Source organism: Ambystoma mexicanum, chromosome 4p (genome assembly GCF_040938575.1).
Source record: "Ambystoma mexicanum isolate Mex_15411 chromosome 4p, UKY_AmexF1_1, whole genome shotgun sequence".
Lineage (NCBI taxonomy): Eukaryota > Metazoa > Chordata > Amphibia > Caudata > Ambystomatidae > Ambystoma > Ambystoma mexicanum.
Window position 1 is genome coordinate 121,287,522 of NC_090927.1, and position 27,856 is coordinate 121,315,377.

General features: G+C 45.8%; 1 long non-coding RNA gene across 1 annotated transcript; it reads right to left on the reverse strand.

Annotated features, from left to right (window-relative positions):
• Window positions 1-485: 485 nt before the first annotated feature.
• On the reverse strand, window positions 486-4,298 carry LOC138452553 (uncharacterized). The gene is made up of 3 exons (XR_011260215.1): window positions 4,094-4,298; window positions 1,030-1,136; window positions 486-900 (listed from the first exon to the last, which is right to left on the reverse strand). It is a non-coding gene; the product is annotated as an uncharacterized lncRNA (long non-coding RNA).
• Window positions 4,299-27,856: the final 23,558 nt, after the last annotated feature.

Consider the following 27,856-nt stretch of genomic DNA (forward strand, 5'->3'; position numbering starts at 1 on the left):
GATATAAACTATTCAATAAGTGAATACATCTCCCTCATTCTATAAATAAATGTCCTATGGGAAGGTGCATGGGAATAAAATGCACAATAGCTCCTGGCTGCTTTGCATAAAATCATAGAACATGTTGCCACATAAACATTGACATAGATTTCTATATTTAACACATATGCACAGTGGGCATTGTTTTAATTAGTCACAGTAATCACCCTAACAGTAAGATGTCTGCAAAATGGGACTCATAAATACTAGTTTGGACGTTGCTGACTTTTGGTGTGAGGCTTGTGCGATATGGTACAAAGAGGGGTTTGCCCTGATCTTTTTGATAAGTGAGGTCTACTTAATAATTCTAGGAGACCTAGATTTATTTCATCATGTCACAAACTCGCAGAGACATTCTAAGTGTAATAGTGCTCATTACGTTTGGAAAGTACAGACACAAAATAGAAAAGAAGGTTACAGCTTTTAAATTATTTATTTTGCTCTAAATGAATTTCAAAATCATGCATTTGTTCGTTTTTTAGTGAATTTCTTGTAAAAAGGGATTCAGTACATTTGGGGTAGTTTATATTCACAATGCCTTACTGTAACTGAATTAACACATAAATTGCATTTATACAAAGCTAAGAACAGTTTTGTGCTTTGAGAATCAGTGAGTGGCCACCACCTATTGTGACAAGTGATAGTCCAGGTGGTGCAGGTACTTGATACAAAACTCCAACTCAATAAACATCAATAAGTAAGGTTGCAGTTGGTTAAATGTAGCCAGGCTAGAGGGTGACCTAACACGTGATCGACGTCTAGATCTAAATCAAAAGGTGGAAAGGACCCAGTAGAGAATGGAATGCTGGTCCTTAGACGTTTCGGCAAGGTGCCTTCATCTTGGGCCTGGAAGAGGTCTCCCTAAAAGAAAGCAGGGGGAGGGCTCGATTAGTGCCTGAGGTTAAAGTTTAAAAACATGATATAAAAATCCATCATTGTGGAACACGACAGATCGTAATAGGATAATAGCAAGGGATGCACGGGACTGACCTGGGGGGTAGCAAAGTAGAGTGAAACTTTGGATGGCTGAGTTGCTGGTGTGGAGCAGGGTTTCAGTAAGTCCTTGCTTGTGGACAGCAGCGTCTGGCTGCTGTAGGCTAGGAAAATCAAAATACAAATATAGATACTAGTAATCCAGCCTTAAACATCTAATGTTAGCCTATAAAATGCAAACATGAACCAGATATGAAAGAAGGTAAGTAAAAGCGAATCTGTGCTCACCTTCCTCAATATGCTTTAAATGGGAAGTCAATGGAGGTGGATGCTAGCTGTGTGATTGGCAACTCTGGAGGGCAAGCGATAGAGTGAGAGCTTAGTTCTCAGGCTGTTTGTCCCAATAGGCACTTTCCTGGTAAATTTAAAGAAAGAAAGTGCACAAACGAAATTTAGACATTGGGCACAGGGAGTGAGGCTTGTGCGAGGCAGAAAAAAAGGATTCTTGCTTCTTTTAATGCAATCTCTGGTGTTGATTAGTAGGAAAACATACCCTGTTACTGTGGTCTATTTTAGATGCTGCCCAGGGCTCACCACTGTGGGGGCCCCTGCTAGGCCGGAGGTCAGTGATGGTGTCATGCAGTTTCTTTCTTTTAGTTTTGATACATTTGTAAAGCCATGTTAGATTGTTTTGGCTCACATTAGTAATTCACTAAGTCGAATATAAAGATGCAATCACACTCTTTCTGTATCACATGTGACTACAACTAAGTCTCTGTTTTCAGTTTACGTATGTGATTTGTGCACGTTTCAGTTCACCTCTATGAAACAGGGAGTTATTTTAGCCCTATGCTTTTTATGCTTTTACCAGCCTATACATTTCTTGCCATGACTCCATCCCTAATCCCGCCCTCATTGGGGTCATACACATTTCTGACATACAACCAATCCCGCCTGTTAGTATTAGAAGTGCTTGCAAGGGGCTAAACATTGTTCAGTGCTGCACAAAGAGCATGTTGTCCTTTCAGCTGAACCTTTTTCTGGTCCACCCTATGGCTACATGGCAGCCCATCGAGACATCTGATTCTCATGGAAGTGTTTGGAATGGGAATCCATAGAAATGAACGGAAAAAAACCTGATTGCGATATTTATTAGAATTTCGGCTGAACGAAAATTACGAACAGCCACAAATTTCGAATAAATATCCCATTCGGTTTCTATTATGGTGAACAAAGGGAGCAAGGGTTGCGCGGGTGTCCCCCGCACCCATGTTCACTATAATCACAATGTGGGTGTCCCCTGCGACCTACACAATAAAGGTTTAAAGACGTAAATAAAAGAAGCTGTGGTGGCAGTTCCCATGCACGTAAGTGAAGGGAACCGGTGTCACAGAAGAATGGAGGAGTTGGAACCGGTGTCACAGAAGAATGGAGGGGTTGGCGGCACACAGCGAAGTAAGGTAAGTAGGGGGACGGGCGGTGGGAATTGCCAGAAATTCCACGAGAGAAAAAAACTAAAGTCATTTTCGTTCAAATAGCTTTCGTTTTTTTCTCTCTCAGACATTTCTGGTTCGAACCAATCATGGACAATCTTTGGAATGGTGTAGCATATATGCAGATAATTCAGAGAGGAGCCCAGCAACTGCCTAAGAGGATCCCAGGCTCAACAAAGCCCCAGGAATTGTACCAGGGACCAATGGTCTTTCTGGCAGCAGCCTGGTGGCTGTTTCCACAGCAGGGCAGCTGCATACTGAAAGCCACCCTAACCTGGAAGCTATCCCTAGCATAGAACTAGCAGTGTGTGGCCGGTTTGGTGAGGTGTCCTTCAGTGCTGTTCTTTACTGGCACACTGGAGCTTACTTTTTTGGCTGAAAGAATCACTCCCCGTTCCTCAGTGCTGTAAGGTGGTCATCCTGTGGCACACATCACTCTACAAAAGCAAAAAGTGTGCCATTACTTTGTGTGGTGTAGTCATCTTACCCAGCGTCCCCCAGCACAGCAACTCTGACCATTGCAGTGAATGAACTCTCAGTCCATATATTACCAGAAGGTCGCACTATTTGCCCCACTCCCCATAATAGTTACAACTAATGCTAGAATGTGTCCCCGGACCCATAGCAGTGCGTCCTGTTCTTTTGATCTCCAACTAAGGTCTAGTAAGGGCGGGGCCTGGTGCAGAGCAGCTGGCAGGAGACAGAAGAGCAGAGGCCTATTCTAGGCGTGGCCACATCTGGCCTCCCATCTTGGCATTCCAAATGACCATCCTGTAGCTTGCCCAGGAAATCCTAAGTCAAAAATCCACCATGATACAACCAGGTGTGTGGCGCACATCTCCAGCTCATCACAGTCAGACACCACGTGGTAATGACCACCTCCAAACCCCTCCACGTGAGCAATCTGCGTGATGCCACACGATTAGAACAGACTTGTGTTGTGTTTTAACCTTTCCTGGGTCTGTGCCATTCCCTATGTATGTGTGAGGTTGAGTCTGGAATGTTTGGTGTGGTGTATTCCATTTAGAATGTGATGGTATGAGTGCCAAGGTTCTCCCTCTGACAGTTGGAAAATGATCTGGGCAGAGGGGGACCGGTGGATGCTTCCCTCCCTCATGTACTTGTCCTGCCTGTAACTTTATTACCTGTAACTTGTACTACGAACCCACTAAAGTCTCCTAACCAAAGTTGCACTCCTGTCTCATAATTTCAACGCCTCAACGTGCGTTATAACACTGGCGACGAGGATTGTTGTTTACCAAGGAACAGGGAACAGGAAAGAAAAGAAGGAACATGCAGGACATGCAGGACATAAAGGACAACAAAGACAAGAGCGGCATTGAGTGACCAGCAGGAAGAAGATGGGATCCTGAAGTATCCACCCCCCCTCCCCGGCCCCTAAGGTAAGCACGCCCCATGCCTGCTTTAACAGAGGCAGGATCATCTGTGCCTGGAGGGGCGCACTGCGCGGCTGTTATTTTGTTTGTAAATGTCTTCGGAACTGTGCATTAGCCTATGGTAACAGTGCGTAAGGGGCTGGGAGATAGTGGACAGCATGGCATATGCAGCGGCTTTGGCAATCGGAACTGCATGAAAATGAGGGAGGCACTTTAAAAGTGGTACCGTACTGGTGCTTTCCCTTGAGGAAGAGCTTTGTGAGCAAGTTGCTGGTGTGGTCCATTGAGAGGGCAGCTGTCCTGTGGGGGTGACGGTTGGCGCGGAGAGCTCTGTCCATGACTTCGCTCTCCGTATTACTGATGATGTCACGATCCTGCTGGGGGTATTGGCGATGACTTGCTCATAAACGAATGCGGTAGCAACGTTCTGTGTTCTGCACCCTTGAGCACATTGGAAGGGCTTCAGAAAAAAGAACCCTACAACGTGTCTGAACGTGCCTGTGACGAGGGTTTGTTCAACGAAGGAACCCTCCTACGTGCACATAGCGTCCCTCACAAGTGTAACAATGATGGCTGGAACTTATGAACGTGTACTCGCTATGCATGCAAGGAACTTTCCAGCGTGACCGGAGCATCTGTAAAAGATGGAACTGTTAGAAGTGTGCAACCGTGTATCACATGTAGGCGAAAATAAAGCGTATGCAAGGTTCTTTAAAAGCCGGTGATTTAAAAATGCCCTTGTTCCGGACTACCAAATGAATTGGAAATGACTCGGATGAAACAGCTCCGTTCAAGTCTTCAAAGGAAGGGAAATGACTCCGTTGTGAGCACTAAAGCTGCGGACATTTCTATTGAACTGGCGCTGGTTCATATGGTCCATAGCGTGTCCGGTGACTATGTTAATGCTAATACATTTTTTTTTCAGATGGCATGAGTGTGCTACTCCCTGTCAAATGTAGCACTGGTGTGAACTCCGCACCTAATGGTAATAATGATATTGCAAAGTGGTTGTGTGCAAAGTGATTGTGGTAATGCAATATTATTGTGCTTTCGCTTAGAGTTGTGGGATTGAGTTCCAAGTTTGCCGGTACATTACTTTTTTTACAGCTCTGGTTTGGGCAAGTCTATAGTTGGTGCGGGAACCATATGCTGCAGAGGTGACAAAATAAGTGGTGATTTTGTTGTTTGGGTGTACCAATAGAGTTGGTTTGTAGGTACAGTCAATGTTGTGGTGTTTCTCTATGAGGGCAAATATAGTTATTGGTGTGTGCCTACAGTGTAGGCATGAGTGTTGCCCAATAGCGGGCAATTGTTTTTGTTGTGGAGCCATATGGTGGCTATGTGCTAATAAGTGGTATCTTTTAATGGTGCCAATGTTGGTAGTGGCAAATTTTCCTAGACATTTTATGGTACCTATGGTTTATAGCATGTTTTAGGTAATATCATCGAATTTATGCAACCAAATGAAATGTCAGTCAATGAAATTTAGGGTGTTGTTTGCACTAACCCACATTTTTTTATCCACATCTCAACAAAGACTCTGCAGGCAAGGATTTTATGGGACTGTTATGTGGCGCACCTAAATTTTCAGATTACCATAATTTTTGCTGAATCCGTCTAGCTGTTTTAGTGTGGATATTGCGTGTGTGTGTGTGAGGGTGAAAGTACTTTGAATTTGGGACCCACTGCATTTCTTGGATATGTTCACTCATGAAATATTTCCCCACAGGTATTTCAAACAAATGAACTCTGCAAGCATGATTTTTGGGACTCGCTCTGGTGGTGTTACTTAAAACGTTTTATATTCTCAAAATGTCAAGCTAATTCGTTCATTCATTGGTTTAAGGGTAACTGTGTGGGTTATTAATGGAAACCACATGTGTGATTGTGGTTGTGTGAACGTCTGGTTGTCAGTTGTGAGACCATGGTTTGGTCATTAGCTATTACTGAGTTAGGTATTGAACCTCAAGGGTTCCAATGTCATGTGCTCAGTTGTGGCGAGCATTTACTTGTTCAGATAGTAAACCTTCGGTGGTTTCATGGTTAGATGCTCAGTGGTGAGCATTGGTTGTTCGGCGTCTGTGGCCAGGTTACAGACCTGGTATTGTGTTGGCACACTGCTGGTGTCCAATTGTTGGTAAGTAAATATTTATATTTTGGTTGGGTATCAACTTTGGTGATCTACGTTACTGATATTGTGGTTGGTTCCCAGTAGTATGTTATGTTGAGGCTCATTGGGCCTCATTACAACCTTGGTGCTAAGTGCACCAACTTTACCACCATAGTGTAAACTCCGTTTACACCATGGTGGATGGCGGATTTACCGCCCCATTCCAAGGTGAGTGGGGCGGTAAATCCCCATTTCCCATTTTCCCTTCCCCATTCCCATTTTTGCCCCATAGGGCATAATGGGAGTGGGGAAGGCGCTAATTACGCCTCCGTAAATTACGGCGGCGTAATTAGCACCATGGCAGGTTAGCGCCATGGATTTTAATGCCTGCTAAAAGCAGGCGTTAAAATCAGAATCAGGCGTTAAGGGTTAACGGTGGCGTTAACCCTTAACGCCTGAGTTGTAATGAGGCCCATTGTGTCTCAATAGGTTTATGCTTTAGGCAGATAGAGCGTTTAACCCTGTGGTTTCTTCAGGAAGCTTTGATGTTGGTGAAGGTTGATACAGGGTTAATGAGGTGATGCAGGCGGTTAGGTTTGTTTATTTGATTGTGGGCTGGTCCCTAGCAGATGAGCTCCATAATTGGCCATTATGGTTCTGGTGAGTGTTTTTTGTAGTGTATTAGCTATTCATAGCTATATTATGGAATTGGGTGGGAATAGCATTTTGCTTTCTGTGGTTTGCAGGATGGGTTTTGGAAGAATAGTTGTTTGATATTTATGGTTCATTTACTTCTTCCCCTGCTTTTCTCCTTTATTGTATTGTCATGTAAGGGGAGAGATGTGTTATGTTTTAACCTTTCCTGGGTCTGTGGCCATTCCCTATGTATGTGTGAGGTTGAGTCTGGAATGTTTGGTGTGGTGTATTCCATTTAGAATGTGATGGTATGAGTGCCAAGGTTCTCCCTCTGTCAGTTGGAAAATGATCTGGGCAGAGGGGGACCGGTGGATGCTTCCCTCCCTCATGTACTTGTCCTGCCTGTAACCTTATTACCTGTAACTTGTACTACGAACCCACTAAAGTCTCCTAACCAAAGTTGGACTCCTGTCGCATCATTTCAACGCCTCAACGTGTGTTATAACAAGTTGCCTTTCTGTGGAAACGCAGACAAGGCATCACAAGACGTTCTTTTCCTCTTCTTCATCACCCATTCCTATGCCTGCAGAGTCTGCACCCTCGCTCCCATCCTCTTCACACCACTCTTTTTCCAACTCACACTGTGGCAGGGGCACAAGAGGCCAAGCCCCATACATGCCAGGGGCTCTGAGACCACACCAGTGCACCTCATAAACACATTCTAGCATAGCATACCGTTCTTATGAGAGAGAGAGAGAGAGAGAGAGAGTGTGTGTGTGTGTATGTATGTGTGTGCTGTGTGTATCTCTCTCGCTCCTGGCATTTGTACACGTGGAATGTCCTTGTCTTTAACTCTCAATGAAAACGTCACCCGGATCTCATATTTTCGGTATATGTCTATGAATGAAATACGAGTTAAGTTACATATCCAGAATACTTGTACCAAGGAGTAGACAATAAACACTAAAACAACAGCACATTCAAACACACATCCTGTGTTCCCTGTGTTAGTGAGGACCTACAGGTGGCCTCACTAGTTGGTTGTATGTCAGCTAGGTCCTCAGAAGTATGGTAAGTTTGATACCAATTGAGAGGTTCTCACAAGTCTGTCACACTGCCAGGGTGCGTGTGTCTTGTCGGTGTATCCGGTTCATTTTGTCAGTTGACACATGCTTGGGCGAGTCTGCATGTGTGCGTATATGTGCCCGCCTATGTGTTCAAATTCAGGTATTTATTCAGCTATGTGTACACCTATGTGGGTGTGGGTACACATGTGTGTGCATGACTATGCATGCACGTTTATGGGAGTGTTTGCACGCATGCGAGAGTGTGTGCAAGTGTGTGCATGATTATAAGAGAGAGTGTGTGTGTGTGTGTGCGTGCGCGCGCGTGTGCGTGCGATTTCTTATTTATACTGAAGGAACGTCGGCTCTTTAATACTGATACTCACTGAACTCCCTTCACAGGGTCGCCATTTCCACAGCGCTGTCTGCAGCAAAGTTCCATTCACAGACTGTGATGGTTATTTATTTGAAAATAAATCCGATCCATTGGCATCAGAGGCAAAGACATATGCGATATAACGCACCCCAGCTGCTGAATCCTTGACACACCACCCCCCAGATGTTAGTCACACTGCACTTCTAGAAACAGACTTCTGCAAATGGGCGAAGCCACCGTGTCAAAAGACAGCATCTGGCTCGGTACCAGAGGAAGGCCTGACGAATTCCCCCAGACCGTGGCTTTTAAACTCACCAGCAGCCTGGATGGAATACGTTGCTCTGCAGTCATCGCTACTGCCTTGCCCACCACCTCCTCCCCCTATAGGTCACCTTAGCCCTCGTTCCCATGTCCTCTCAACCCTCCTTGCCATGTGTCAGAAGGCGACAGAAACACGTTGGGAGCTGATGCTCACCGACGTCATCGTGCCGTTGCCTCGTCTGATATATGAAGGAAGCTCTGTGACATCAGCCCGTCCCTTTTGAAGTTCCACAAAGCATAGGATTGATGCAACCAAATACCGTAGAGTTGCAGACACTTTAAATTTATTATTAAACAATAATAATAGATCAATGTGTTTCTCATATTGCGTGCTCTTCATGCCGGACTCCCTCTGGGACCAAACCTGTGCTTCTCAGTTATTTACAAGACCAGAGTTTTGCCCCTGACCAACCCTTCCCAGTCATGCACGACAATACAGGAACATGCATGCACACCCAGTGCTTTAAGTGGGCCAGGGCCAACCAGGGCCAGGCCTCAGCAGTCTCCAAAAAGTGGGGCTGCGCCGGGGCACTGCCGGGCCGCCTGGTCTCACTACAACATTGGCGAGACACGTTATACCGCCGCAGCTGCAGCCGCAGCCACGATGGGCAGCCGAGGCGTGAGATGCGGCCGTCATTTAAATAAAATAAAATAAAATAAATTTACGAGTCGGGCAAGCTGACACAGGTGCCAGCCAGCCTCAGCTGTGGCTGGCTGCCACTTCTGTTAGTCAGTGTAACTTCCTCCTGTGAACCCTCATCCAACGGGTCACAGGAGGAAGTTACTGTCCTTTTGTTTCCCCTCCCCATGTCGCTGAGGCGTCTTTAACCCTCGGCGGACCTGGGGACTCCATGGCATATTTCAAGGTTTATAAATGATGGCTTCAAAAGTGCACAATTCAAGCCATCTTTTGTAAAGCTTTGCCAACGGACAAAGACGCGTCAGGCTTTGTCCGTCATCAAAGATGCATAAAAGATGGATTGAAATGTGTACTTTTCAAGCCATATTTTATAAACACAGAAATATTTCTATGTTTAAAAAAGGTGGCTTGAAAAGTACGCAAACCATAAGTTATGTACAGAAATATATAAATGTTATATAATTGTGTGCGTACCTTACTATGGTTTGTGTACTTTTCAACACATCTTTTCTAAACACGGAAATATTTCTGTGTTCATAAAAGATGGCCTGCATAGTACACAACCATGGTAAGGTATGCATACAAATATATAAATGCAGCATTTATGTATTTGTTTGTGTACCTTACTATGGTATGTGTACTTACTTGTTTAGGCCACGCCCACCCTGCAAGCAACGCCCCAAAATTACCCCCCCCTCGATTTCTTACCCCACTTAAAGCCCTGTGCACACACATCAGTGTCTCCCATTAAGTTAAACCAGTGGTGCAGCCAAGATTTTTGGGCCTACATCATTTGAATGTTTGCCTGGGGAAGGGGTCCCCGAAGGTAAAGGCAAATATACATGTAATCCGTGAGCATGATATGATAGGTTATTTATAACATGCTTAATACCCAGAGGTTTCTAAGCGCAGACCTGTGCTGGAACCTGTGGTGCTCCGTATCGTCTTAGCTTCCAAGGTGAGCACGTTGCCCCTGATCTATCCTCCCGAGTCTGCCGCGCACCAGTTCTTTAGACGCTCCTGCAGACCATGTCGAAGACTGAGCCTTTATAGTCCATTGTATACTTTTAAGCAAAGTCACAGTTCAACAAAAATGTCCCTTACATTGTGCCAGAATCCAAAGGGATGAGAGGCACAATAGAAGTAATAAGCGCACCTACTTGTAGTCATTGCTTATCAAAGCAGACGAGGCACACAGTGTTTTTTGGTGTGATGTGACAATAAAATGGAGGTGCTACAAAAAAGAGCAAAACTTTTGAAATGTCTAAGAAGCAGATATTATGGACATAAGCGAAGCAATTTAAAAAAGAAACGTGTTTTAATTTGGTATTGAGTATGTTGTCTGGGAAGATTCAAATGGGTTCTCGGAACAAGTGGTGGCTTTGAGGACAGATACAACGTGGAATGCCTCAAACCTTCACGCTTATTAGGGAGATTTGTCACTCCAGTGGTCCATTCTCCCCTCACTGTTACACCTTCTCAGGAGGCAAGGGTCGCCATGAGCCCCCGCTCTTGCAGAGGGGTACATAGACAGGCAGAAGTGAGGGGGAACGCTTTCTAAAATACCCCTCTTTATTTCATGCATACACACGCCAAGGAAGAGCCTGTGATAGTTACCTGCTTGTAGTCATTGTTTGGCACATGCATGTGCTTTGGTATTTTGCATAATGTTGGGCCAGGAGGATAGCTCAGGGGCAACGTGCTCGCCTTGGAAGCAAAACGACGCGGAGCAGCACACGCGGAGCAGCACAGTCAGGTTCGATCCTCGGGTCCGCGCTCAGAAACCTCTGTTTATTAAACGCGTTATAAATAACCATTTATAATTATAATGTTCATAGCATTTGCAATTTCACAAAGAAAGGTAAAAACACTTTCGATATATTCCCAGTTAGAGCCTCCAGCATGGGTCGGGGCCGGGGATTTTCCGTTATAACTGTATTTCTATTTGGCTGCAGTGTCTTTCTGCAAATGTACCACGCGCGTTCCTTATAGCAGTGTTATAAATCTGTTAACATGGAGGTACCGTTCCACATTCGAGCATGTAAATCTATCACCCTGCAGTCAGGGGGACATGAACCAGAACGTGCAAAGCATGCATGGATTACGCCATTGTTGAAAAAACCCACCTTAGCTCATAACATCACGACGTACTATAGGCCCATCACCAATGTGTCATTCCTGTTAAAGATCCTAGATCGGGGCTGCTTATTTGCAGGTCCAAAAACATCTGACCACCCAGAACCTCGCAGGAAAATGCCAGTCTGTCTTCAGGCTGGTACATAGCACGGAAACGGCTATGCTGGATTCAGAGGCGTTGCTAGGGGGGCTAAGGGGGCTGTAGCCCCTGGTCTTTTGGTTGTAGCCCCGGATATAACTCAGGGGCCACAAGCAAAAGGCTATAGCTAGCCCCGAATCCCGCCAGTCCAGACATTAGCTTAGCCCCTGATCTTGTCCAGACCTAGCAACACCCCTGGCTGGATTTATGAACAAACATCTTCATTCCGAGTATGGAGGTAATCATGGCGCTATTAGCGCCAGGACTACCTCCAATACCGGTACCGAGTCCGCCCTCGTTCAATGGGGATTTACCGGTCTATTCCGACCTTTGCGGGACCGGTAAATCCCCATTGAAGAAGCCATTCCCCATTCCCATTTGAATGCGACACAAGAGTAAGGAACAAAGTCAAGATGGTTCGACTGCACAAAAATCCCTGGTCATGTGATCAGCTGCACCTCCAGTCTAGTCTCGGGAGGATAGCTCAGCGGCAACATGCTCGACTTGGAAGCAAGACGACACAGAGCAACACAAGTTCGATCCCCAAGTCCGTGCTCTGGGTATTAAGCGCGTTATAAATACCATACCATATCATATCACAGGCTTTTCACGCCACACGGTGACTAAAGAGCATGTTTGTTTCCATCTCTTGCAGTACTCCTCCACCAGGCTGAGAGGAGCGGTTCTGGTCATGTGACCAGCTCCACCTATTCCAGCCAACGAGACACTTGGAATCTCACGCTCTTTCGAATATCCAACCATCCAAAGTTGTCCACATCGCCAGCGCCCTCAGCTAACGATGAAGGCAAGGACATTGACTGTCTCTGCCTCTAAAGGCATAGACAGGGCCAAGGGTCAAAACCCCTGCCTCTCCAACATCAGGCAGACATTACCCTGTGTCTCCTACAGCCAAAGCCCATTGCCACACACATGCGGACACAAGCTCACACATGCAAGCCACACTAACACACCGCAAATCCTCTCAATCACAACCACACCCCTCACATTACCATGCCATCTCCATCATCCAGCCTCTCTCTTAACCTAATGCTTGTTAACGGGCACTCACCCAACCATCATGCTGTGACATCACAGACCTCATGACCACACACAAACTGAATGCCGCTTTGTGTCAAGGAAGGGTGGCTCTTCCCCACATCGTTGATGTCCTTATCATACCCAGGGACAGTATCCAACATGTTGACAACACAGGGAAGGGAAGGGTAGGCATGGCAGGTATACACAAACCAGAGTGGACCTGTTCCATGCTCTGACAAACAGCCATTAACTCATAAAACCTTCCCGCATGCCACCGTCTATCCCATAAACAGGCATTCCCACCCTCATCACCTCGGCATCAGTTACACATCTAATAACTCTGTTCCTTAGTGACTTTAGTCTACCAGGGACAGAAGCAACTAAAATCAATGGGAACGCCCTCCACCACCTCGTGGATGCACTGGACATAATACAGAGCATCAAAAACTCCACCCATATTGGAGGCAATGTACTCAAACTCTTCTTCTCACCATCCCCCAATACAATATAGTAACCCTATGCTACTTGGCTTTACAGACAACAGCATCCTCTGTATCCCCCTTACTCATACCCTTCCATCAAACAAAGGTCAGGGCAAGCCAACGAAGTCCTCAAGTCAATAATTTGAGGACTTCAACCTTGGAAGGACTAGAACACAAACGAATAACTTGTCACGATTTATTGGGAATCACTTTCAACTCAGGGGGTTCCTATCCCACCCCCAAGCAGGTTGGCGCAAACCAACGCGCTTTGCAGATTCGACTTTAGTGAGGCCGCCAACCTATATAGTACCATTCAGCAAATACCCTCTTTACCTCCAATAAGCTAGGAACCAGGCCGGTGCATTGTAAGAATAAATATGTATTTAGGTTTTTACAAACAATAATAGAACAGTCACACAAACATCAGCCGCCAACGCTCTGGCTCCACACAATATCACAATTTCAAATGACTTGCACCAATTGCTAGACCTATATTTCTAATGGACATTCAGTTACTTCAGCAAACAGGTACAATTTAGAGAAGGGCAGTCATCACTATGGCCCTCATTACAAGTCAGGCGTTAACGCCTGATTCACACTTTAACGCCTGCTTTTTGCAGGCGTTAAAGTCCAAGGCGCTAAGCGACCTTGGTGCTAATTACGGCACCGTAATTTACGGTGCCGTAATTAGCGCCTTCCCCATCCCCATTATGCCCTATGGGGCAAAAATGGGAATGGGGAAGGGCAAATGGTGAATGGTGAATTACCGCCCCACTCACCTTGGAATGGGGCGGTAATTCCGCCATCCACCATGGCGGAATCCGGCATGGACCATGGTGCTAATAGCACCATGGTCCACCGCCTGACTTGTAATGAGGGCCTATATATCGGATTTCTTGCAATTGAACCCCTAGACAAATGGAACACACAGAGTGATTGCTTAGTTTGTTACCAGGCTCTTTTCTCCCAGTAACCCCCGCCCTCCAGGCATCAAGCAGCTATGACCCCTTTGGAGTGAAGGCAAAGTACAGGGAGTGCAATAGGAAAATCGCTCTGGCTTTATATTTGAAAGGCAAGGTTTGGGAATTCATTCTCTGAGAAAAATCGTTTATCAGCAGGGCAATAGGTGAAATGCGAGGCTTTGAGGATTCTGGTTCGAGAATACATTCATCGACTGTTAGTCTGTTATCAGGTTCACTGTAACCACAAACCGGTTCCATGTGTTAATATCCCCACAAAAATATCGCCATACAAAAATATCGCCATATTATTGCGGCGATATTAAGGCATAGAACATGCGGGGGACACCCCCTCAACCCCCATATTATTTTAAAGGTAGCGGGGGACACCCCCGCAACCCCTGCTCCCAATAACCCAAAATATTATTCCCACTAAAAATATCACCTTCCCGTTCCCAACGACCATATGTACGGCGATATTTTTGTTGGGGATAATATTCCCAGATACCCACGAACCACAGACAGGCTGTTCTGTTTGTTCTTTCCCCCTGTTCCTCCCCATGTTTCATGTAACAAAGTAAGCTTGCTTGTAACAGCACCATTATGCCTTGGGCTGCTTTGTGCGCTTCATACATGTAAAAAATAAAAATAAATAAATGGGAATAAATGAACATTTTCGTTTTCCACCACTCATACAAGGGAACTGTAATGCTTTAGGATTCTTGTTTGAAAAGAATGGGGATTCATTGTTTTACCCACTCTACATTCACTTGAAAGGCAGAGTTTTAAGGTTTCTTCTTTTTGGGATTAAGGACACCCCTTCTGTACAGAAGTCAGAGTTCCAGAAAAATAGTCATCCAAGTACTTATTGTCTATACCAGCTCTAACACACTGGGCATGAACTTTGTTAGTTTCCAACTCTAACAATACTCATCCCGTGATATTCTATGTGGAAGTTAATTGATTTAACTTTAATTGAGATGATCCGATATGATGTGGCATGTATAACATGCCTGTACACAAGTATTTCTAGACTCAACAAGGATGGGGAAACAAAGCGGGGGACAAAACAATGATCTTACTAGGCCTTGTGTCATTTATATCGCGCAAGTGTGGGATGATTGAAGGGGAGAAGTGCCGGGGGGCAGGGGAACAGTAAAGTGCAGTTAACTCACAAGTGTAGCCAGTGGGTGGCTCACAAGTGCAGAGAGAAGGGACTGTAGGGTTGCAGATACAGACCCTTAAGTGTTGGGGAGCCCGGAGGCAGTGCAAGGGCAACTGGACATGCAAGGGGCTGGGCCCGAGTTCCAATGGTGACAAGATGACCAGTGTGCTGAGCAGTCAGGTGCCTCAGCAGGGGAGAGGAAGAGAGAAAGCGGTAGCGAAAAGGAAGGTCTTGAGTTGCTTCCAGAACCAGAGGTGGTTCTACTCAAGTTTGAGAGAGGCAGGGAGGCTGTTCCAGAGGGAGGCCCCAGCCAAGGAGATAGATCTGCCCCCAACTCTCTGCTCGGAGAAGCGTGTGACCCTCAGAGTGTTGGAGGTGGATGAGGGGAGAGCTCGAGAAGGAAGATGTTTTGGAAGAGAAAGTTGGAGTAGAGTGGTCCCAGGCCCCATAAAGCCTTGTGGACGATGCAGAGGGTCTTGAACTTGATCCTTTCAGCCACAGGGAGCCCTTGAAGAGATTTCAGAGCTAGAGAGATGCGATTCCTGGGCTTGAGGCCAAGGACAAGTCTGGCAGTTCTGTTCTGGAACAGGTCGAAGAGTAGAGGCAGGAAGATTTAGAAAGACGCTGTTACAATAGTCCAGCCTAGAGAGGACCAGAGCTCTGGAGACAGTGAGCTCCTGGTGGAAAGTGAGAAAAGGAAGAATACCTTTAAGGAGGTGCAGCTGACAGTTTGACTTCTTAGAGACGTCAGGGATGTGAGGAGAGAAGGAGAGGGTGGAGTCAAAGATGACACCAAGGTTCTTAGCCTCACATGAAGGAGCAGGAAGAGGGCCCAGAGTGGGTGGCCAGAGAGAGAGAGGAATGGAGGGATCGGGTGTCCCAATGAGGGGGATCTCAGTCTTACTGGCATTATGGCAGAGATCATTGATGGCACACCATTCCTGAATTGCGGCTAGTCAGTCTGGTATGAGAGAAGAAGCAGAGGTGGCTGAGGGGTGCCTGAAAGAGAGCTGAGTGTCATCCACATCAAATATTGAATATTGGAGCAGAAAGTAGCGATGCGGTGGGCAAGAGGTGCCAGGTAGTGGTTGAAGAGTCAGGGAGAGAGGTTAGACCCCTGGGGAACACCACAAGTGGAGAGAGAGAAAGTTAAATGTGCTAAGGGTCTACACAGTTGCACTCCAACCCCCACAATTTAATGGAAAGGATTAAGGTAGGTAGTTCCCAACAAAATTTGATTTAAATGAATAGGCTGGTTTTCTATGGGGGAATCAATTTGAGTTATATTTAATAAAATCGGCCAATGATCTACTCAGTTCCACCCCCCTACCAGCTATGCAAGATGGAGATTAAGACTGGCAGATTCCCCACACACTTTTGTTGGAATTTGGATTAATCTACTTATATGGGAGGCTTTGGTTATGGGGTATCCCGGGAAACAGCAGGGCTCCTCTGAGGACAGAACAGAACTGGTCAAAGACTTCAGTCAAGGATAGTCCACAGCACCCAGTCCTCCTATTACCAACTTTTCATCAGCAATAAAGCCTTCTCTCCCCTCACCCCCAAGGATCTTGTGGACACCCTCATGTCACTTAAACAAATTGTATTCAAAAGACGACTCCCTCCCCACTGTCAGCCTATAGCAGAGCAAAGGGGATGCCCTCACCTCCATCTCCTGAATAGTAAAAGCCACACTCACATAAGGCATCTTCCCAAAAACCATAAAAACAGAACTAATTTGCCTTCTGCTCAACTAACCCACCTTGGACACACACGATCTTGGAACTACTGACAACCTCACATGGGCCACCCTACTGATGAACAGAATGGGCTTTGTGGGCACAGTTCTCAACTGGCTCATATCTTACCTCTCAGAAAGGTACCAAACCATGCAGATGGGGAACTTAAGGTCAGACTCTAATCTATACATTGAGCTATTGTGAAAATGCCTTAATGACCAAATCGTTTCACTCCACCAATGCATGGGCAACACCTAATTATACCTAAAGGGCAAGTGGTACCTAGGGCATCTCATGCCTCAGGAATTGCTTTGCCTCCATCAAATCCTGGATGGCAGGTGCATGCCTTAGGCTTAATACCAGAAAGACAGAATTCATCCTACTTGGGCACCCCTCTCAGCAGTTTATCATTCAAAGGTGACTAATCGGCATGCACATTGATGTATTCCCTACTCTACAGGCTGTGAGGAAGGTATGAGTTCGAGCAGGCGACACAGACACAATGGATACAAAAGCTTTATTTATGACTTTGCCTTGGATAATAGAATTCTTAACTGGCCCTGACTCTAAAAGGGGAATAATCTCGATTATTAAACAATAACTAATATGTCCAGGTCAGTCTGGTCAAAATAAAAAGGCCTATACTAAGAACACCTAACCTTGCCCTCCTTCTCTAGATAACAAAAGTGCTCAGGGAATACAAAAAGGAAAATAGTCAAAGGGCCTCAATACACGGTATGCGGTAACCATGGTGCTATTAGCGCCATGGTTGCCGCCGGTATTTTACCGTGTCCGCCTTGGTGGATGGCGGAATTACCGCCCTACTCCAAGGTGAGCGGGGGCGGTAATTCCCCATTCACCAAGGCACTTCCCCATTCCCATTTGTGCCCCCATAGGGCTCAATGGGAATGGGGAAGGAGCTAATTACTGTACCGCAAATTGCGGTACCGTAATTAGCACCAAGGTCCCTTTGCGGACCCGTTCCTTAATGGCTGCTAAAACCAGCCGTTGAGGTCGGGTCCGGCAAAGGGACCTCGTAGTAAGGCGGTAAGGGTTTAGCGGTACCGGTGCCCTTAATGATACCATTAAACCCTTACCGCATTCTGTGTAATGAGGCCCAAAATTGTCAAAAGGAAATGTCAGAATGGCTTTAGCATCCCTCTCTTCCCCAGGTCCACTCCACTGGGTCTAGAGAGACCCTCAATAAACCAAGGATAGGTGGATGGCACTGTTCTGTCAGTCTTGCACACTTTGGCTTACTGGTACAGTTCCACAGTTCACTCTTTAGGCTTTCAATTTCTGGCAGTCCAATCCTTTCTTCAGGCTTCAAACGCCTGGTCGTCAATACTCAGTTCATATGTTCTCAATTTCCCACAAGTCTGCACAGGCTTCCCTCTTCCGGGCTAGAGCCTGTCTGATTCAGTGTGGGGGTTGCCTTCCCCACATTTTATCCTAGCTCTCTTTCACTGTTGAAGACTTTCAAAACTGCAAGGATTTTACGTACACCTCTGCATGACCACTTCAACGTCTCTTCGCATATTCCTTCAATTCACAATCTTCTTTTACAGCACCAATGCCTCTTGGTATTTGTGGTTCTTATATTCATTCATTGGCCTTCCTGGCCTTTTCCAAAGTTCATTATATTTCACTTTTGCCCTCTTGGCGTGCTTCACATATCACATATTTAATTGTCCTCTTATTTAACTTTCTTTACTTTTATCTTTGTGTGTAATATCTTTCAAAAGTTCATAAAATTTCACAGAGACTTTTGAATGTTTGACTTCCTCCCGCAGGACCACTCTGCTACTCTGCATCCTTTTCATTTAACAATTGCTCTCTTAATTCGCGTTTTATAGGCACACGCGCAACCTTCAACTTTCAAATCAAAGTCACTTTCCCTTTAACATCAACCAGACCTTTGTGGTGCTTGATAACTCACCGGTTGAGTTAAATGAATGTCTTTAATCTTTTCCTCACAGCTCAAGACCGTTACCAATGCCTCCTCTGCAACTCTCCAACTCTGCCGTTTATCCGGGAGGGTGACGGGCCGTTATCTGGCAGCTTGAAGGTTTCTTTCTTCCGCTCGCTCGGCTCTGTCTTTCAAACATTCACCTTCCTGAAAGTTGGAAATCTTGCCTGGCTTTCTCTCGATCTTCTCACTTAATGATCAGCCCATTGGCCTTCCAATGGCCAGAGCATGGTTTGCATCAGTCTCTGAAGAACTGCTCCTTCTCGCATCCAACCTCCCTCAAAGTGTGTCTGTGTGTGCCACCTTTTATTTTCACAGGGAGACTTAACAAGTGGCAGGTGTACATGATTAGAACTATGTGCCTGACTCTGCCTGGTCTCATCACAGGGACACGGCCAATTCAAGTCAGGGGAGGTAATCCTTCTGTCCTCATTCCTTCTCTTCTTTGGTGCAGTAATTTGTCAAGACTAGGAGGGGAGTAATTATGGGCGTTGTAGTTTCCCATAAAACAGGGATAGTGGTTAGATGGGTCATGGAAAAAAGGGGATACCATGTCTCATCACTGAGAGCTTCTCCTCCACTCCTCAAGGACCCCCTAACCAGGTGATTCTCCCTAGCCTGTCCACGTACAGGGTTGGGATCCAAAAGTGATGGCCCTTCCCTGGCCACGTGAGTAAGGGATCCCCGGGGACTAGTTTGTGAAACACCCACTGGTTTTTCACATGGCCAAAACATCCAAATAATTTGGGTACACTACTGACAGCACTCCATACTTCTTGAAAAGTATTAACAAAAAGAAGCATACTACCCGGTACCAGAAAACTTTGCTCCGGAAGCTAAAACCCCTCCTTCCATCCATGGAATCGAGAACCGCAGACTAGGCCCTGATAATCTCCCATATCAATGGGGGAAAGAGCTTCCTCACTAGCATTCTACCGACGTTCCTGGCCCCAATTGTGACCACCCAAAACACTGTGGCATGCCCCATAATGGGAAACATGAACTTTGACATTTCTACCATCCTAAGGAATCTGAACTGACTTCTCATCCCAGCCAGAATAATCTTTAAGACGGCCAGCATTAGCTACCAGGCAACCAGTACTTGCACACCTGCCTACCTAGCTGCAAAACTCTGCAGCTCATGTGGGTTGCACTCCTCTGCAGCAAAGGCATTACTTGGCATGAGACGACACTGGTGCACAAGGGAAAAACAGGAACCAGGCCTCCTCTTGCTAAACCCCTCCCTACTGGAACACCTTCCAAGTGGCAATCTGGATAGCCCCAGTGCTCTTGCGGTTCAGGCTGGACCTTGGCTATTCGAGTCCCGCAAGACATCCCCTCCCAGTGGCCATCACATCTTCTGCCACATATTGTAATCCCCACTCCTCACCTCAAATTACCCTCAACCACATGTACAGCACTAAGTTGATACCTCGCTAGGTTTGCGCTAACCAAAAAACAAATATGGCACTACTGGATGCAGTAGAAATGATCTGTAATTCATGAATTTAAATGTATTCTAGGGAAACCGGTAGACCAGTGTTGTGGTGGAGGGCATGGTTTTGAGAGTTGATGATTTCCGTGGATACCCTGAAATGTTCTCAAGTTCTGAGAAGGCGATTCAAGTTTATTTATTTATTTACATATTTGTTAACACACTATGGGTCAATGCCTGACCCCCACAGGGCAGTGAAATAGCTCTTCATTTCCCGACCTGTATCTGCACATGTATCCACTTTGTACAGCCCCCCATTGCTTCCCAGCTAGGTTGGCACTTTATAAGTCCCATACTTCTATGTAATGTGACGTAATGTAATTGTCATTTGTATAGTGCCTTTTCCCATTGGTATGGCCTCAAAGCGCTGTAGGTGAACGACCTCAGGCGGCCGAAGTCCAAGGTATGGTAAATTGGTCAATGCGAAGGTGGATAGGGGTGGCCCAGTCCCTGCTAGCTACCCATGTTAAGCTGGCATGTTGATGGGTGCTGTGATGTAGTCTGGAGAGTAAGTGCACGAGTCTCATTATGTGTCCAGCAAGACGGAATTTCTGTTGTGGGGGATAGTTGCATTCTTATGGCAGGGTGATGTGCAATGTGTCTTAAGTAGAGTATGATAGCAGATGCGTGCGGGTGGCTGCCGTGCCTTAGGCTATCTTCCATAAGCATGGAGTATGATACATACCCGTGTGTCCTGGCTGGTTTCTTGGTTACATAGATGCAGCTGAGAAAAACAACATTTTTTTACATAAAAACCAACCACCACAGCCGCAGTCAGACTTTCTTGTCCTGGAATTTCAACAGTATAAACGCTGTATGTTCTCTAGACCGAGTTTCCTGGACCAACTTTCAAAAAGACTGCCTAGGAAGTGCTGCTCAGAGAAGACTGCAGTGCAATAAGCGCGGCGCACAGTGGGCCTAGAAGAAGGAAGTCGCGGGGGCCAGCAGAGGGTCAGGTAAGCGTTTGTATGTGCTGGGAGGAGCTGGAGGTGAGGACGTTTGGATTGGAAGAGAGGGTGGCCATGGTTGCTTTGGGCAGTGCAGGTGGGGTGTGGCAGGGTGGCCAAGTCAGAGCAGGGAAGGGGGGAGGGGACCAGGGTGGGTGAGCGTGGCATGAGGTATTCAAGGGGGTCAAATTGCCCGATAGGGCCAAAATCCCACCCTTTGGAGTTTGTTCCAAAACAGCCAAAACGAGGCAGCCTTTTGGTGGAGTGGTCTTCATTGGGCAGGATATTAACATGGAACTCATTAAACAGGCCCTTGATCAATAGCTGGGTTTAATAAAGCAGAAGGACTACCTCCCGCTATGTGTATACTACAGACATAGCAGGAGGTGATCATTCTAATATGTCTACTCCAAGTTGAGAGTACTCCCACCCCGGAGTAGATACTACAGAAAGACTACCTCTCGGCATATTTATAAGCGAGGCAGTAGTCCTTCGTCTTGGGCTTGCAATCGTGCCGGCCACTTGGGCCCTACTTCTGAAAGTGATTTTGGAAGCCCAGCTTCTGGCATGTTTGTCAACAGATGGAAACCTCTTGACTAGTGGTCCGCATTATCTGGTAGCAAACTGTCTTGGGAGAGACTCAGTAGGCACTGGAAATGAACTGCACGCAAAGGCCAAGGACACAATGATTCATGCGTCCTGGTCCAGGCGTAGTCTAGATTGCAATATGATGCATTTACATTGCAGAAGCAGAGAGCTTAATGCACTGAATACATTCAACAGAGTGTGGCCACACACAGTGGGGAGATCTTCCAAGAGATTCATCTGACCCCATTAGAAGCCACGATGTCTTCCACAGACAGATGGCTGAGTCGGCATCGCTACCGTAGACCGCCCCCAACAACCGTGCACATGGGACACAGCTGCTTTTTCAGATATTTTTTTTAACCAAAAAACAAGGATTCATACAGTTTGAAATAAGGTGTCAAATAACAACGCGTATAAATTCTGATTAATGTGGAAGGGCGCCTAGACGATGTTGCATAAGCAATTCTGCATAGATATTCCACTATTGTGATATAATGTTTTTGGTTGACCTGCAACTTATTGTTTTCACTCCTTAAACATTCTCCGTTACAGGTTAGATTGTATGCTTCAATAGATCATATTGTTGTATTTACATATTTAAAAGGTTACGTTGTTCTTTGATGCTATATGTTATCTCATGTTACTTGTTTACTGTGCCAATTCACCACCGTTGTGATCCCTGAGTACCGAGGCTTGCTGGAAGTGGACTCATTGGGGCTCCTCCACCAACAGTAGCCAGCTCGTGGTCTGCATATCTACCAAGGGTATCCAGCTCGTGGTCTGCGTATCCACCAAGGGTATCCAGCTCGTGGTCTGCGTATCCACCAAGGGTATCCAGCTCGTGGTCTGCGTATCCACCAAGGGTATCCAGTTCGTGGTCTGCGTATCCACCAAGGGTATCCAGCTCGTGGTCTGTGTATCCACCAAGGGTATCCAGCTCGTGGTCTGCGTATCCACCAAGGGTATCCAGCTCGTGGTCTTCGTATCCACCAAGGGTATCCAGCTCGTGGTCTGCGTATCCACCAAGGGTATCCAGCTCGTGGTCTGCGTATCCACCAAGGGTATCCAGCTCGCGGTCCGCGTATCCACCAAGGGTATCCAGCTTGTGGTCTGCGTAGGAAGAGGGAATGGGATAGCAGTGTCATGTCGGAGTAGAGGAAGGATGAGAAAGATAAAAATATCAAACAGGGATTCAAGCAGAGGCAAGCCAGGATGAAGGGAGGGTGGTGATGTTTATGAAGGGATGGGTTGGTGAATGTCCATCCAACCAAACATGGATCTTTGATTCGGAGTGCAGACATTTTAGAGGGTGCTTTCTCGGGCGTCTGCCGGAGCAAGGAGCATTTTTAGGAGGAAGGTTTGAGAAAGATGCATGGGTATAAAACATAGTGTGTTGCTGTGTCATGGACTTGAGGTGTGCTTAAGAGAACTCCTTGAAGTGTGGCGGCACTTCATTTCTCCACCCAAATGATAGAACAGGTCTCGGGAGGATAGCTCAGTGGCAAGATGCTCGCCTTGGAAGCAACACGACACTGAGAAACACAGGAAGCCCAGAGTGGCAAACTCAAGAATAGACTGTAATAAGTGAATCTAAGCTGAAATTTCGAGGGACGCAGAGAGCGATAGGACAGGTGTCCCTGCTTCAGTATGCAGTACAAGCCACTGTGTTGTTTTTGAAAGAGACCACAACATCAGTGGCACATGGCTCTACATTCTTAATACAAGTAAAATGCCTCACCTGAAAAACTACTCACAAAGACAAGCAGGATGAATTACAATCCCAAGAGGACACACACAGTCTGCCTGGTTCTATCTTTCTCTAAAGAATTAACTATGCAATTCCCTTTTTAATGTTTATTCAAAACAAACCTACACCCTTTTATCAATGGATGGATGCTTTTCCTGAATAAGATTGATTCATATTACATTTAAAAATACAAAATCACAGTGTCAGCTTAACTTAGTTGCATTTTAGAAATGGTTTGGAAAACATAAGGTGCATCACTTGTGAAATATGTAAGGAAATCATGGTGGCAACAGTAAAGACAGACCCAAGTGATCACAGTTCAAGGGTGTTCATTGAACTGTAAATGCAGGATGGAAAAACGCCTAACCTAAACTTAAATCTAAGATGGGAGCAAGCGCCGACCATCAAATGAAAATGAAGGCAGTCCTCATGGAGTCATGTCAAAGTAAAAAGCCTAAACTAAAAAAACTATTTCCAAATCCTTACAACTAATTATAGAAAGAGTGAGGGATAGGGGTTTCAATATACAAAGAAGTGTTCACAAATGAGTCAGGATTTGTTTGCCATGGGTCTCCATTCCCCACGTTTTTAGCACAGACAAAGTGCATCTCCTGAGCACAGCACACGCTCAAGCTTTCCCAGCACGAGCTGACAGTTCCGTACCAGCTATCAGGTTCCTCGATGGTTAAGTCTCTTTTAACAAAAGTCTCTTGCCTTAGAAGGCCTGACGTTTTCAACAAACAAACACAAAGTTCTGTTCCACGTATACTTTGGGTGATGGCTTCACCCCTGAATCCCCTCTTCCAGGCGCAGACCTCTCACAAATCGTATTCAACAAATCACATAAACGGTTCCTTTCTCAATGAACTTTGGGTGATGACTTCACACCCCTTGATCTCCCTCTTTTGGGCTCGGACCCCTATAAAACATCAGCCTTCCTCCTTCGGGTTCTCTATGGCTAATCTTGCATTTATGAATCCCTCAAACAATTCACTGTGGACATCCCCCGGTTGGCTTCACTTCTGTCAAGACACTGTTCATAGGGACTTCAGGCTTCGACCCTTTTTGTCAGCATCCCTCCGCCGGGTTCACTCTTGCCAAATTTTGTAACACACAGTTCATTCGCTAATTTCACCAAGCGGGATTCATTTCCCTTTGCTTATCAATCATCTGTAGGTCAAAGTCTTTCAACGGTACAGAGGATTTTACAAGACCCCTGTATGACCACCATGGCCTTTTTTCACCTCTTCCCAACGGCTTCTGGTTAGTTTGTACCATTGTGTAATAGCCCAGAGTTTCCTGCATGAGCACCTATGTGATGCGGACTTCTCTGTTGCTGGTTTTCCCGCTCTTTCATCATAGCTTCTTTAAACCTTTCAAAGTTCAAATTAGCCGTTGGCTACTTTTTGCGCAACACAGTTCGGGTTTTCATCGACTCTCCCCTCCACTCATTGGCTGTGATGTACCACTTGGCTTTCTTTCTTTCTTTTTAGAGTCAAGGTTGGTACCACCAAGACAAATGTCCCTCTCCGGCGTGGTATTCAGCAGAGGAGGGTCTTGTGTACCATTGACATCGGCTGCAACACACGCTGGCTATTGTTTGCAGTCTTTTGATTCCTTCTTCAGAGGTTTCATGGGCCTTGGTCAGAAAGGGCAAGGTCGCTTCTGTCCTTGTCACCCTCTCGGTATGCACTTTCTTTCTCCTCCTCTTGAACTGCCGTACTGAGTTAGCTCTCACGTCGTGCGATCTGCCTTGCTTGTCTTGTGCTCTCGTGCTCCACCTTTTATCCCTGTGGGGAAGGGAAAGAGCCATCAGGTTTGTGTGATTCTGGTCAATTAACTGACTTTGCCTGACCCTTGTATTGGACATGTCAGGTAAACGGCTTTCGTGTTGTGCGAAAGTGTTTGTATCGGGAAAGTGGGGGGGGCAGGGTTTTGAAATATCCTGCGTGGTAGGATGGGAAAAAGGTGTTGAAAGAAGGTGGATACCGTGTCTCACCCGTCGGTGTCCCACTCCCACTCCCCAAGGACCCCCATCCAAGTGATCCTCCCTCACTGGTCCAACCCCAGGAACTGAATCCAATAGCGGTGGCTGTGTCCTGGCCACCTGGATGACAGATCCCCGGAGACTAGCCAGGGCGATACCTACAGGTTTCTCACAAATAGCATGCAATCACGTCATTAGGAAATCAAAATAGCGAAAGAATCACCATATCTCCCACTGATTGGTCTCGGGAGGTCACTGATGGCAGCACACCCTGGTTTCTGCTCTATTTATAATTGGAATGCATTTCAAATGGGTCATTTTAAAGTGGCATTCTCTCATCAAGTGAAAAATGAAAGAGAGAAACCAACCCACCTACAGGTGCCTATTGGGATTCTGTTTCACCACCCCATTTTCTAGTTCCTTTAAGGATTAGCAAATATGTTCATTCAAGACTGGCCCTCATTACGAGTTTGCCGGAATCCTAGTGGTAATTCTGCTAGGACATCGGCAAATACTAATACCATTACTGGCACTTGGTCCGGCGGTATTATCGCTGGTTTCTGAGCGCCAGTGGTCGTGGTAAATCACCATTCCATGGAGTCCCTTTGGACTCCATGCTGGTATTACCTCCAATCCCGGTGCTGGTAATACCAATGATTTTTGCCATTAAGGGCCTGGAATAACCTCTAGCTCTTAGCTGGAGGTAATTACTGGCACCTCAGCGGCAAACGTATAGTTGCCCAGTGCGGAAACGTGCCGGTATACAGTAATACCAGCACGTTAATTCCGCACCAGCCAACTCGTAATGAGGGGTGATATTATATCTGGCCATCCAAGGGCAAGCAGGACTCTTCCTCACAGTTAGGCTCTAGAATTTGCTGTGCACCATCCCCCATAGAGTGTTGATTCTGTGAAAACCAGGGGAATTAATTCATCTCCATCAATGAGAGAGACCAGTACATCCTTCAGTGTATTAGATTCTATGGGAATGTGACGTTTAAATGTCCTTTCATGGTATCAGTTCACATACTTTCAAACTGTCTTTATAGAACCCAAGGCAAAAGGACTATGAACAGACTGCTCCTTCTACTGAGCCCCTTTGGAAAATCCCGCCTTCCTGCCAAGACATCAGCAGGGCCTCCGGCTCTCCCCATGAATTGCCTCTGTCTAAAATCTGTCTGGTTCTGTTCCTAAGCACTGGCCGCCCTTCTGCATCAGTCTCAGTTTCAAATTGGCCTCCCCAAAAATGGCTTTCGGGCCTTTCTTTCCGGATAGTGTCTTCCTTTCCTCGGGGAGGAATCTATCTGCCTGCTTGTAGGATCTTCTGGATCCTGTCTTCTTGCTCTGGATGTTTCCCAAGCCTGGTAGGCCTAGTAAAGGTCAAAACTGCTCCTCTTATGAGACATTCGGGTGCCCAGACTTTGTGGCACGTCAGAATTAGATTCACTGTGTCTGACTAGCTAAGAGCATGATAACATGTATGTATGAGAGGGTTTGTTTCTAACATATATGCAACATCCACTTTTCTAGAGAAGAGGTCCCAAGTTCCATCTCATCCCTCCTCGTAACAAAATGATGTCTCAGAGAAGAACATTTACAAAATATGTATGAGGATATGGAAATAATAATTTCACCTTTTTCAAGCTAATAGCATCAGACTTTTCAATGTGAGTGGCTTTCTTAGAGGTGAATTAAACCTGGCTAGGAAAAAAAGAAATGAATTACCAAAAATGACTTTATATGTCTCTGTGTAAATAACATATTTTGAATGTCTTCTTCCAGAACATGGTCATAGCTTCAGTTTTTCTCTAGCTATAATAGTTGTGGAGATAGAAGCATTTATAATTCTTGAAATATTCCCTTTTTTGTAAAAAGTATCTGCTTTTAAAACATGTCTTGTGGTCTGCTTTCTGACTTGACCATGTTCCATCCTCAATGCATTGTTCAAAACACAAACTACAGGCCTGTTTCTTAAAAGACACATTGCATACACTCCCCTGGTAATGAAAACTGTTTTTCAAGCCTTCAGAATATTTACATTGTGGGTTTCCTAAAGGACAGGAATGCAGAATTGATCGAATGCATCTCGTGTTCTACATTTTGCCAACGTCTGGCAGGTTGAGAACATTGTCACCTTTAGAATTATTTTACTGCACTATCACCACCGCAGTGGTCAACACCTAAAGAAAAGTAGACTTAGATCCTTGACAATTATGAGGCTATAGTTCTATATTTCCAGTGCCAGGTGTTCCATTAATTGTGTTAATGAGCACATTTACACGATCTGAATGACACCTGGCCAAGTGGGATCGTTGTTTGTCCTCCCCTTGTTCCCCCTCCCTGCCTCGTCGCGCCTTGAAACACTTGTGTATAGGCGCGTTATAAATGCCATATCATTTACATGGTATGCCTTATCAGTACATCGTAGTCAGGGAGGGGTGAAATGTTTAGCCATG